Source organism: Triticum urartu, chromosome 5 (assembly GCF_003073215.2).
Source record: "Triticum urartu cultivar G1812 chromosome 5, Tu2.1, whole genome shotgun sequence".
Lineage (NCBI taxonomy): Eukaryota > Viridiplantae > Streptophyta > Magnoliopsida > Poales > Poaceae > Triticum > Triticum urartu.
The window spans coordinates 644,507,401-644,518,120 of NC_053026.1; positions in this window are offsets into that span (position 1 = coordinate 644,507,401).

Sequence of the window (10,720 nt, forward strand, 5' to 3'; positions counted from 1 at the left end):
TCATGATATTTAATTTTAATTTTAATAGTTGGTTCCCACTCATCATAGAGTTTTTTAGGGATAGAAACTTTCAACTCAAGTTTTTCTTCATAAGATTGCATCAAGGCATCAACAATATGTTCGGTGAAGGCTTTATTTTAACTATAAGCACGTGGAGAATTTAGCACGGATTGCAACAAGGAAATACAATCAATTAAAGAGCAACTTTCATAATTAAATTCCTTGAAATCCAATATAGTGGGTTTAGCAACATCTAGATTTTTTATTTTTTTCAATCCCACTTTCATCAATTTTATCGTAAAGATCTAAATACTCCAGATTTTTAGAACGCCTTCTAGGTGAAGGAAGATCATATTCAGTCCCATCATTATCAAGATTCATATTGCAAAACAAAGGTTTAATAGGGGACACATCAATAACTTTTAGATCTTCATCATTATTTTCATAGGGATTGGAAGAACACGCTTTAATAAAGGCATCTTTGGAAGCACGCATCCTAGCGGTTCTTTCCTTGCACTCATCAATGGAAATTCTCATGGCTTTGAGGGACTCATTGATATCATGCTTAGGAGGAATAGATCTAAGCTTTAATGAATCAATCTCAAGAGAAATTCTATCAACGTTCCTAGCCAAATCATCAACTTTAAGCAATTTCTCTTCAAGCAAAGCATTAAAATTCTTTTGTGAATTCATAAACTCTTTAACACTATTCTCAAATTCAGAGGGCATCTTATTATAATTTCCATAAGAGTTGTTGTAGGAATTCCCATAATTATTAGAAGGATTATTAGGATATGGCCTAGGATTAAAATTCCCTCTATAAGCTTTGTTACCAAAATTATTCCTACCAACAAAATTCACATTCATAGATTCATTGTTATTCTCAATCAAAGTAGACAAAGGCATATCATTAGGATCAGAAGAAACACTCTTAGTAGCAAATAATTTCATAAGTTCATCCATGTTCCCACTCAAACATTGATTTCTTCTATCACATGCACTTTTTTATTAGAAGATCTTTCAGTATGCCATTGAGAATAATTAACCATAATATTATCTAGGAGTTTAGTAGCATATCCTAAAGTGATTTCCATAAAAGTGCCTCCCGCGGCCAAATCTAGAAGATTTCTAGAAGCAAAATTCAATCCGGCATAAAAATTTTGTATGATCATCCACAAATTCAAACCATGAGCAGGGCAATTATGTATCATTAATTTCATTCTCTCCCAAGCTTGTGCAACATGTTCATGATCAAGTTGCTTAAAGTTCATAATATCGTTTCTAAGAGAGATGATCTTAGCGGGAGGGAAATACTTAGAGATAAAAGCATCTTTGCACTTGTTCCAAGAATCAACACTATTCTTAGGCAAAGACGAAAACCAAGCTTTAGCACGATCTCTAAGCGAAAAAGGAAATAGCTTCAATTTAATGACATCATTATCGACATCTCTTTTCTTTTGCATTAACATAAATCAACGAAGCTAGTCAGAAGAGTAGCGGCATCTTCACTAGGAAGGTGGGCGAATTGATATTTCATAACAAGATTCAACAAAGCAGCATTGATTTCACAAGATTCCGTATTAGCAAGTGGAGCAATCGGAGTGCTAAGGAAATCATTATTATTGGTATTGGTGAAGTCACACAATTAGGTAGTATCTTGAGCCATCGCGACAAACAAGCAATCTAACACACGAGAAAAAAAGGCAAGCGGGCAAAAGATGCAAATAGAGAGGGAGGATAGAGAGAGAGAGGGCAAATAAAACGGCAAGGGTGAAGTGGGGGAGAGGAAAACAAGAGGCAAATGGCAAATAATGTAATGCGAGAGATAGGGATTGTGATGGGTATTTGGTGTGTTGACTTTTTGCGTAGACTCCCCGGCAATGGCGCCAGAAATCCTTCTTGCTACATCCTGAGCTTGCGTTGGTTTTCCCCGAAGAGGAAGGGATGATGCAGCAGAGTAGCGTAAGTATTTCCCTCAGTTTTTTTAGAACCAAGGTATCAATCTACTAGGAGGCCACGCTCAAGTCCCTCGTACCTGCACAAAACGATAGCTACTCGCAACCAACGTGATTAGGGGTTGTCAATCCCTTCACGATCACTTACGAGAGTGAGATCTGATAGATATAATATTTTTGGTATTTTTGGTATAAAGATGCAAAGTAAAAAGTAAAAGCAAAGTAAAAAGCAAAGCAAGATTAAAGTGATGAAGATTGATATGATGAGAATAGACCCAGGGGCCATAGGTTTCACTAGTGGCTTCTCTCAAGAGCATAAGTATTCTACGGTGGGTGAACAAATTACTGTTGAGCAATTGATAGAATTGAGCATAGTTATGATAATATCTAGGCATGATCACGTATATAGGCATCACGTCCGTGACAAGTAGACCGAAGCGATTCTGCATCTACTACTATTACTCCACTCATCGACCGCTATCCAGCATGCATCTAGAGTATTAAGTTAAAAACAGAGTAACGCTTTAAGCAAGATGACATGATGTAGAGAGATAAATTCATGCAATATGAACTAAACCCCATCTTGTTATCCTCAGTGGCAACGATGCAATACGTGCCTTGCTGCCCCTTATTTCACTGGGAAAGGACACCGCAAGATCGAACCCAAAGCTAAGCACTTCTCCCATGGCAAGAACTACCAATCTAGTTGGCCAAACCAAACGGATAATTCGAAGAGACTTGCAAAGATAACCAATCATACATAAAAGAATTCAGAGAAGATTCAAATATTATTCATAGATAGACTTGATCATAGACCCACAATTCAACGGTCTCAACAAACACACCACAAAAACAAGATTACATCGAATCGATCAAAACAAGAGAGGGGGAGAACTTTGTATTGAGATCCAAAAAGAGAGAAGAAGCCATCTAGCTACTAACTATGGACCCGAAGGTCTGAGATAAACTACTCACACTTCATCGGAGAGGCTTTGATGATGTAGAAGCCCTCCGTGATGACAGCCCTCTTCCAGTAGAGCTCCGGAACAGGCCCCAAGATGGGATCTCGTGGATACAGAAAGTTGCGGCGGTGGAATTAGGTTTTTGGCTCCTGTTCTGATCGTTTGGGGGTATGTATGTATGTATAGGAGGAAGGAGTACGTCGGTGGAGCACCGAGGGGCCCACGAGGCAGGGGGGCGCCCCCCACCCTCGTGACCTCCTCTTTGACTCCTTGGAGTAGGGTCCAAGTCTCCTGGATCACGCCTGGTGAGAAAATCACGTTCCCGAAGGTTTTATTCCGTCTGGACTCTGTTTGATATTTTGTTTCTCCAAAACACTGAAATAGGCAAAAAACAACAATTCTGGGCTGGGCCTCCGGTTAATAGGTTAGTCCCAAAAATAATATAAAAGTGGAAAATAAAGCCCAATATATTCCAAAACAGTATATAATATAGCATGGAGCAATCAAAAATTATAGATACGTTGGAGACGTATTACCCGTGGAGCCGTAGCTCCGGCCACCGCCTCGCTCGCTGCCGACGCTGCCCCGGCCACCCCGCAGCCTCCCACGTGATCACCTGGCGTGAGGATGGGCATCCCTCTGGTGCCTCCAGCACGTCGAGCCGACCCCTGTAGCGCCATCCCAGGAAACTCCGGCGATCCTCCGCCGTCGGGTTTGGTCACCGGCATCCAACTCCGATGGCTGGTGACGTGGCACCGTCATTAGCGCCTAACTAATCCCCCTAGAGTCAATGACATGTGGGGCCACTGCTGTTTAAAACACGGTTTAAGTTAAATAACCCCCTGTTAACTCTCTATCTCACTGACACGTGGGCCCCGCCCCAGTTTAAATTTAGGTTAGGCAAAATATTAGTGCTAATTACCCTATTAAGCAGTTGAGACACTGACCTGTGGGGCCAACCCCCTTACTAATTAGTTTACCTTAATTTTAATTCATATTAGCCATTGAGTCGCTGACCACTCGCTGACGTCATACTTGCACAATGCTGGCGCAGTTAATAATTTTCTGGATTAAAAATAATCCAGGAAATTTCAGAAAATATCCAAAACTTTGAAAAATCATAGAAATTAAACCGTAACTCCAAATGAAAAGTTTTATATATGAAAAATTATCAGAAAAATCCAATCTATCCATTTATGCCACTTTCATGAATGATAAACCAACTTATACCCACTGTATAAGTGAAAACATGATAATGGCATTTTAAATGCTAAATATGGACTTTGCATATGAACCCTTGGTCCATATGGACTTCATTTAAATTGTTGCTAGATGCATTAGTGAAAATCATAACATTATTGCCATGTTATGATCATGCATCATATTGGGCATTGCATTGATTGTGTTTCTTTCTCTGTTGCCGGTATTTGTCCCCTCTCGGTAGACGTGGTTCCGACGATGAGTTCGATGACACCGATGAAGAGCTATACAATCTTCAGAAGTGCCAGGCAAGCAAAACCCCCTTGTTCATTCCGATACAATCCCACTCTCTCTCTCCTGCTCTCTTTTACTGCATTAGGACAACAGCGATTCAACAGTTACATGATGCGGTAGCTGAACCCCTTTCCCCTGCATGACCTGTCATTGCCACAGTAAATAGATGAAACCCACTAGCATGAGTAGGAGTTGTTTGAGCCCTGATGTGTCTACTCATTCATGCTAGTTTGTCATGCCTGCTACTGCTTAGAGTTGAGTCAGGTCCGATTCATCGGGGATGAATTGGAATGTGGTGAACATGTCCTACTGTTGAGAGCTAAGTGTGTGAACACGATTTTGTAAAGGTAGCGGTGAGAGGCCATGTAGGAGTACATGCACTACTGGAATCAGCTAATTTGCCATCTGCCAGCTCTTTGCCGTCTGCTAGCTGACGGCAAAGAAGCTCTTTGCCATCAGCTACCAAAAAGTAGATGGCAAAGATCAGGCTGACGGCAAAGAAGCTCTTTGCCGTCCGCCTGATCTTTGCCGTCCGCCAGCAGACGGCACAGAATCTTTCCCGTCAGCTGGCAGACGGCAAAGAGAGAGGTGGCCCCCACCCCCCGCCCGTTTGGGAAAAACTTAACGGCCCATCTCTTTGCCGTCTGCCAGCAGACGGCAAAGAGGCAAAAGGGCGGACGGCAAAGAGGGGCGGACGGCAAAGAGGGCAGTATCTAACGGCCCGTACCCCCCGCCCCTCTCTGTTCTCTCCTCGCCCCGCCACCACTTCCCACCCCACCGCCGCCGCCGCCGCCCGCCGCGCGCCGCCGCCTCTCGCCCCTGCCCCCGCCGCCCCGTCGCCCCCGCCGCCCCGTCGCCCCCCCGCCCCGGCCCCCCGCGCCCCAGGCCGCCCCGGCGCCCCGGCCAGCTCCTCCATCGCCCCGCCCCTCTCCTCCACCGACCCTGCCCCAGGTGAGCCCCCCTCCTTTTTTTTTTCTGTTTTTTTCTTTTTTTTCTTTTTTAGTTTTAGTTTAGATTTAGTTTTAGTTTTAGTTTAGTTTTAGGTTTAGATTTAGTTTTTTCCTTTTTTCTGTTTTATTAGTTTTAGGTTTATGTTTAGTTTAGATTTAGTTTTAGTTTTAGTTTTAGGTTTAGTTTAGTTTGAGGAAAGAAGAAGAAGAAGAGAAAAAGAGGAGAGGAGGAGAAGAAGAAGAGGAAAAAGGAAAGGAAGAAGAAGAAGAGGAGGAGGAGAAGAAAAAAGAAGAAGAGGAAGAAGAAGAAGAAAAAAGAGGAGAGGAGGAGAAGAAGAAGAGGAAAAAGGAAAGAAGAAGAAGAAGAAGAAGAAGAAGAAGAAGAAGGAAGAAAAGGAAGAAAAGGAAGAATAGGAAGAAGAAGAAAAGGAAAAAAGAGGAAAAAAACCCCGACCCGACACGGCACCCCGACCCGACACGGCACCCCGACCCCGACCCGGCACCCCGACACGACACCCCGACCCCTAGACCCCGACCCCGACCCCGACACCCCGACCCCGAGCCTGACCCGACACCCCGACACCGACACGGCACCCGACCCGACCCGCACCCGACCCCGACCACCCGACACGACCCCGACCCCGACCGACCCCGACCCCGACACCCCGACCCCGAGCCACCACACCCCGACCCACACCGACCGACACCCCGACCCCGACCCGCCCCGACGACACCCGACCCCGACCCCGACCCCGACACCCCGACCCCCGACCTGACCCCGACACCCCACCCTACCACACCGACACGGCACCCCGACCCCGACCCGGCACCCCGACCAGACACCCCCGACCGAAGACGCTCGACCCGACACTACCGACCCCGACCCCGACACGACCCCGACCCGGCACCTCGAACCCACACCCCGACCCCGAGACCCCCGACCCCGCCTGGACCCACACCCCGGACCCCGACCCCGACCCCGACACCCCGACCCCGAGCCGGACCCGACACCCCGACCTCGACACCGACACGGCACCCCGACCGACACCCCGACCCCGAGACCCCGACACGGCACCCCGACACCAACAGGACACCCCAACCACCGACACCTCCCGAAAAGGTGTTCTTTGGCCTTCCAGAGGCCAACGGGGTCATATATTTGTGAATTATTAGTTAGGTCATATATTTTTCGATTTTGTTATGAAAAACATCATATATAATTGTGTTGATCGTGTAGTTTTAAATGTGCAGTTGTTTCATCGCTGCGAGGTTTGGTGCTCGACGACCTCGCCGTGCGTTTGACGAGCTCTGCCCCTTCGTTCGTGGGTGAGCACAAATGACAAGTCCTCCTCCCCCATTAATTATTTGATCTATTCCGAAGAAACTTGATAGCTAGCTATATATGTGTCTTGAATCATCAGCATGCGTAACCAATATGTGTCTCCCGTTCGAAAGCGTCATAGTTATAAATATGCATGCATTTGCATATTTATTACCTTGATTCTTTCGAATTGTCCAACGCTATCCATGGACAGCCCGAGTACGTGTAGATTGGGTTCGTTTTCCCATATGCTTTGCTCCGGATCCGACGCATATATTTCATCCGTGCCTCCCCTGTTGTTCTCCGGGTACACATCCTCTCTGTTTATTGCAGAGACGTGTATCAGGAGAACAGCGGGGAGGTGCTGCCAAAATTTTGCGTCGGATCCGGAGCATAGCATGGGAAAATAAACCCAATCTACACATACACGGGTGGGATTAGGACCTATCATTACCTATTAGAGTGTAGGTTGCAAGGACATAATAAAATTGACAAAGTAGATCAACTGATGAATATATACATGGTGAATTACATATATAATTGTTGTGTGTCCAGTAGCTCTGAAAGTCAAGATGAGTGACCGTGCTTGGATGTATACCGGTCACACTGGTCAGAACAAATGGAGCGCTGAATGGTTCACAAAAACTAAGGGGTGTGTGCAAGCCGCATTTGCAAATGGCCAAAAGAAAACCTAGTGCCCCTATTTCCGGTGCGGCAATTGGGAAAAGCAGACAGAGGCTGAAATGGGCAAACACCTGCAGAAGAGTGGTTTTACGCCCGATTATACGGTGTGGACATTTCATGGTGAGTCTGCCCAACGTGACCGAGCTGAGGTGGATCATCGTCGCACCGACGAGCATGGTACAGGGATGGAAAACATGGTGCAAGGCTATGATGATGCTCGGGATTCAGACGAGGAGATGGAGGAATCTGCAAAGGCCTTCAATGAAATGTTGGAGTCTTCGAAACGTCCGCTCCACAAGCACACTGAGCTTTGTCAGTTGGATGCCATCTCACAAGTAATGGCTCTGAAGGCTCAGTTCAACTTGGGCAGAGAATGCTATGACGCAATTATGACAGTATTTGGATGCTTTCTACCCAAAGGCCATGTAATGCCTGCAAACCTGTACCAGTCGGACAAAATCCTCCGTGCACTGAAGATGCCCTATGAGAAGATACATGCCTGTGAGAAAGGATGTGCCTTATTTAGGCTTGACTATGCGGACTTGAACTATTGTCCCATTTGCAAGTCTTCCAGGTATATTGTGGTAGACAACGGTATGGGTGAGAAGACACAGACCAAAATCCCCGTTAGTGTTCTTCGGTATATGCCAATCGTACCAAGACTTCAACATCTTTTCATGGTCGAAGAGACGGCCAGACAGATGACATGGCACAAAACAGGCAAAAGAACCGAACTAGATGCAGATGGGAATCTGATGATGGTACACACATCGGATGGTGTTGCATGGAAAAAGTTTGATGAATTACATGCTGACAAAGCGGCAGATCCGAGGCATCCTCGAGTCGGCATCAGCACGGATGGGTTCAGTGTGTTTGGTATGACGGCAGCCCAATACAGTTGTTGGCCCGTATTTGTCTTTCCACTCAATCTCCCCCCCCCCCGGACAGATTATGCAAAGAAAGAACATTTTCCTGACGTTGCTAATTCCAGGACCCAACTATCCGGGCAAAAATATGAATGTGTACATGCAGCCGCTTAAGGACGAATTGCAAGAAGCCTGGGATAATGGGTTCAAGACATACGACGCCTTTAGCAAACAGAACTTCATAATGCGTGTCTGGTACATGTACTCGACGCATGACTTGCCGGCGTATGCGCTATTCGTTGGCTGGTGTGTGCATGGAAGGTTCCCGTGCCCCACATGCAAGGGAGCTCTTGAGTTTCATTGGCTTCAGGTCGGTCGCAAGTTTTCTTGCTTCGACATGCATAGACAGTTCCTGGATCCTCGCCATAAGTTCAGGAAAGACAAGAAGAACTTCATCAGGGGTAGAGTTGTCAAAAACTCTGCACCACCTGCATTGACAGGCCAATAGACCCTGGATCAGTTAAACGCTCTCGAGCCAGATCCACAACGTCCAAGGTACTTCAAGGGGTATAATACTAAGCATGCGTGGACTCACAAAACATGCTTATGGGATCTGCCTTACTTCAAAGACCTCCTTTGCCCACACAACATCGACGTGATGCACACTGAGAAGAATATCGCCGAGGCACTTCTTGGTACATTGTTCGGCATAGATGGGAAGTCAAAGGATAATACTAAGGCTAGAGTCGATCTGGAGGCGCTATGTGATAGGCCGTTACAAAACATGAAAGAACCGAAAGGAAAGCAGAACTGGATGAAGCCAAAGGCATGGTTCAATCTTGGAAGGCCAGCTATGAGGGAAATTCTCTTGTGGGTGCAACAGCAGTTGATGTTCCCCGATGGGTATGCAGCGAATATAAAGAGGGGAGCGAATCTTGATAAACTGAAGATATTTGGTCTCAAGAGTCATGATTGGCACATATGGATTGAGCGGGTAATGCCGGTGATGTTGCGTGGCTTCATCCCTGAGGATGAATGGCTAGTACTGGCAGAACTCAGCTATTTCTTCCGTGTTCTTTGTGCGAAAGAACTATCGCCTGGCGTGCTAGAAAAAATGGAAGAGTTGGCGCCGGAGTTGATCTGCAAGTTAGAGAAGATCTTTCCACCGGGCTTCTTTAATCCAATGCAGCATTTGATTTTGCATCTCCCGACCGAGGCAAGATTGGGGGGGCCCGTGCAAAATCGTTGGTGCTACCCAACTGAGAGGATGCAGAAGACGCTTCGAGAAAAATGTAAAAATAAACGTAGAATTGAAGCATCGATGGCTGAGGCATTCATCACAGAGGAGGCGGCAAACTTCGTAACAGCGCACTACGAAGCCAAAAATCGTCATTTGCATAATCCGAAGCCTCGGTACAATGCTGACGAGCCTAAAAAGGGTGGATGCAACCTCAGCCTATTCAAAGGGAATATCGCACCAGCTAATGTTTCACATCCAGTATCTTTGGATAACGAAGAATGGCGGACCATTTCGTTGTATATCTTCAACAACCTGATAGAAGTGCGGCCGTACATCGAGTAAGTTCTCGGTACATTGTTTCGCAACTTCTATTTCCTTTGAACTAATCTTATTCCTGGATATGTCATACAGTCGATACGTCACCATATTCTCGTATGGAGCGGAGATCCAAAAGGATTCCGTCGAAGAGTATGAGCTTCTTGCAAAGCAAGGAGGTGGCTATCCCGGTTTCATCTCTTGGTTCAAACAAACGGTAATTTCTATTAGACAATTTCATATCATTCGCTAATTTGTGCATAATGCAACAATCCTTTCATATTAAACTTGTAGGCTAATTCAGAGTCTATGGATGCCGAATTGAGACAAGTCGCTAATGGTTTTGACTATAAGGTCCGTTCATTTGACAAGTACGACACAAACGGGTATCGCTTTCGTACCTATGGCAAAGAGCTATCTATGGCCGACCGAAAGTCAACAAATTGTTGTGTATCTGCTATCGGCGAAGGAGGTACCGAGTATTATGGGAGAGTTGAAGAAATTTATGAACTTCTGTTCTATGGTGAAAATCCACCGAATGTCGTAGTCTTCAAATGTTATTAGATTCAGCCGAAGGAGACTAGAAGGACTCATGAACATGTAGGGCTAGTTGAAATCAACCAAAGCACTCATTTAGATGTTCCTGATGTCTATATTATGGCTCAACAGGCGACCCAAGTATTCTATCTACCGTGGGCCTGCCAAACTAATCCAAATCTGAAAGGTTGGGATGTCATTTATGAAGTGCCGCCACGTGCTAGACTTTCTCCCCCAAAGGAAGAGGATTATGAACCTCACATTAACCCAGACACATATGAAGGAGAATTCTTCCAAGAGACACGTCTTTCCAAAAAGCGTTTCAAGAACCGCTATACTTCACCCCAAAACATTGAAGTAGACAGCGACAATGAATCCGACATCACCCCAGAGGAG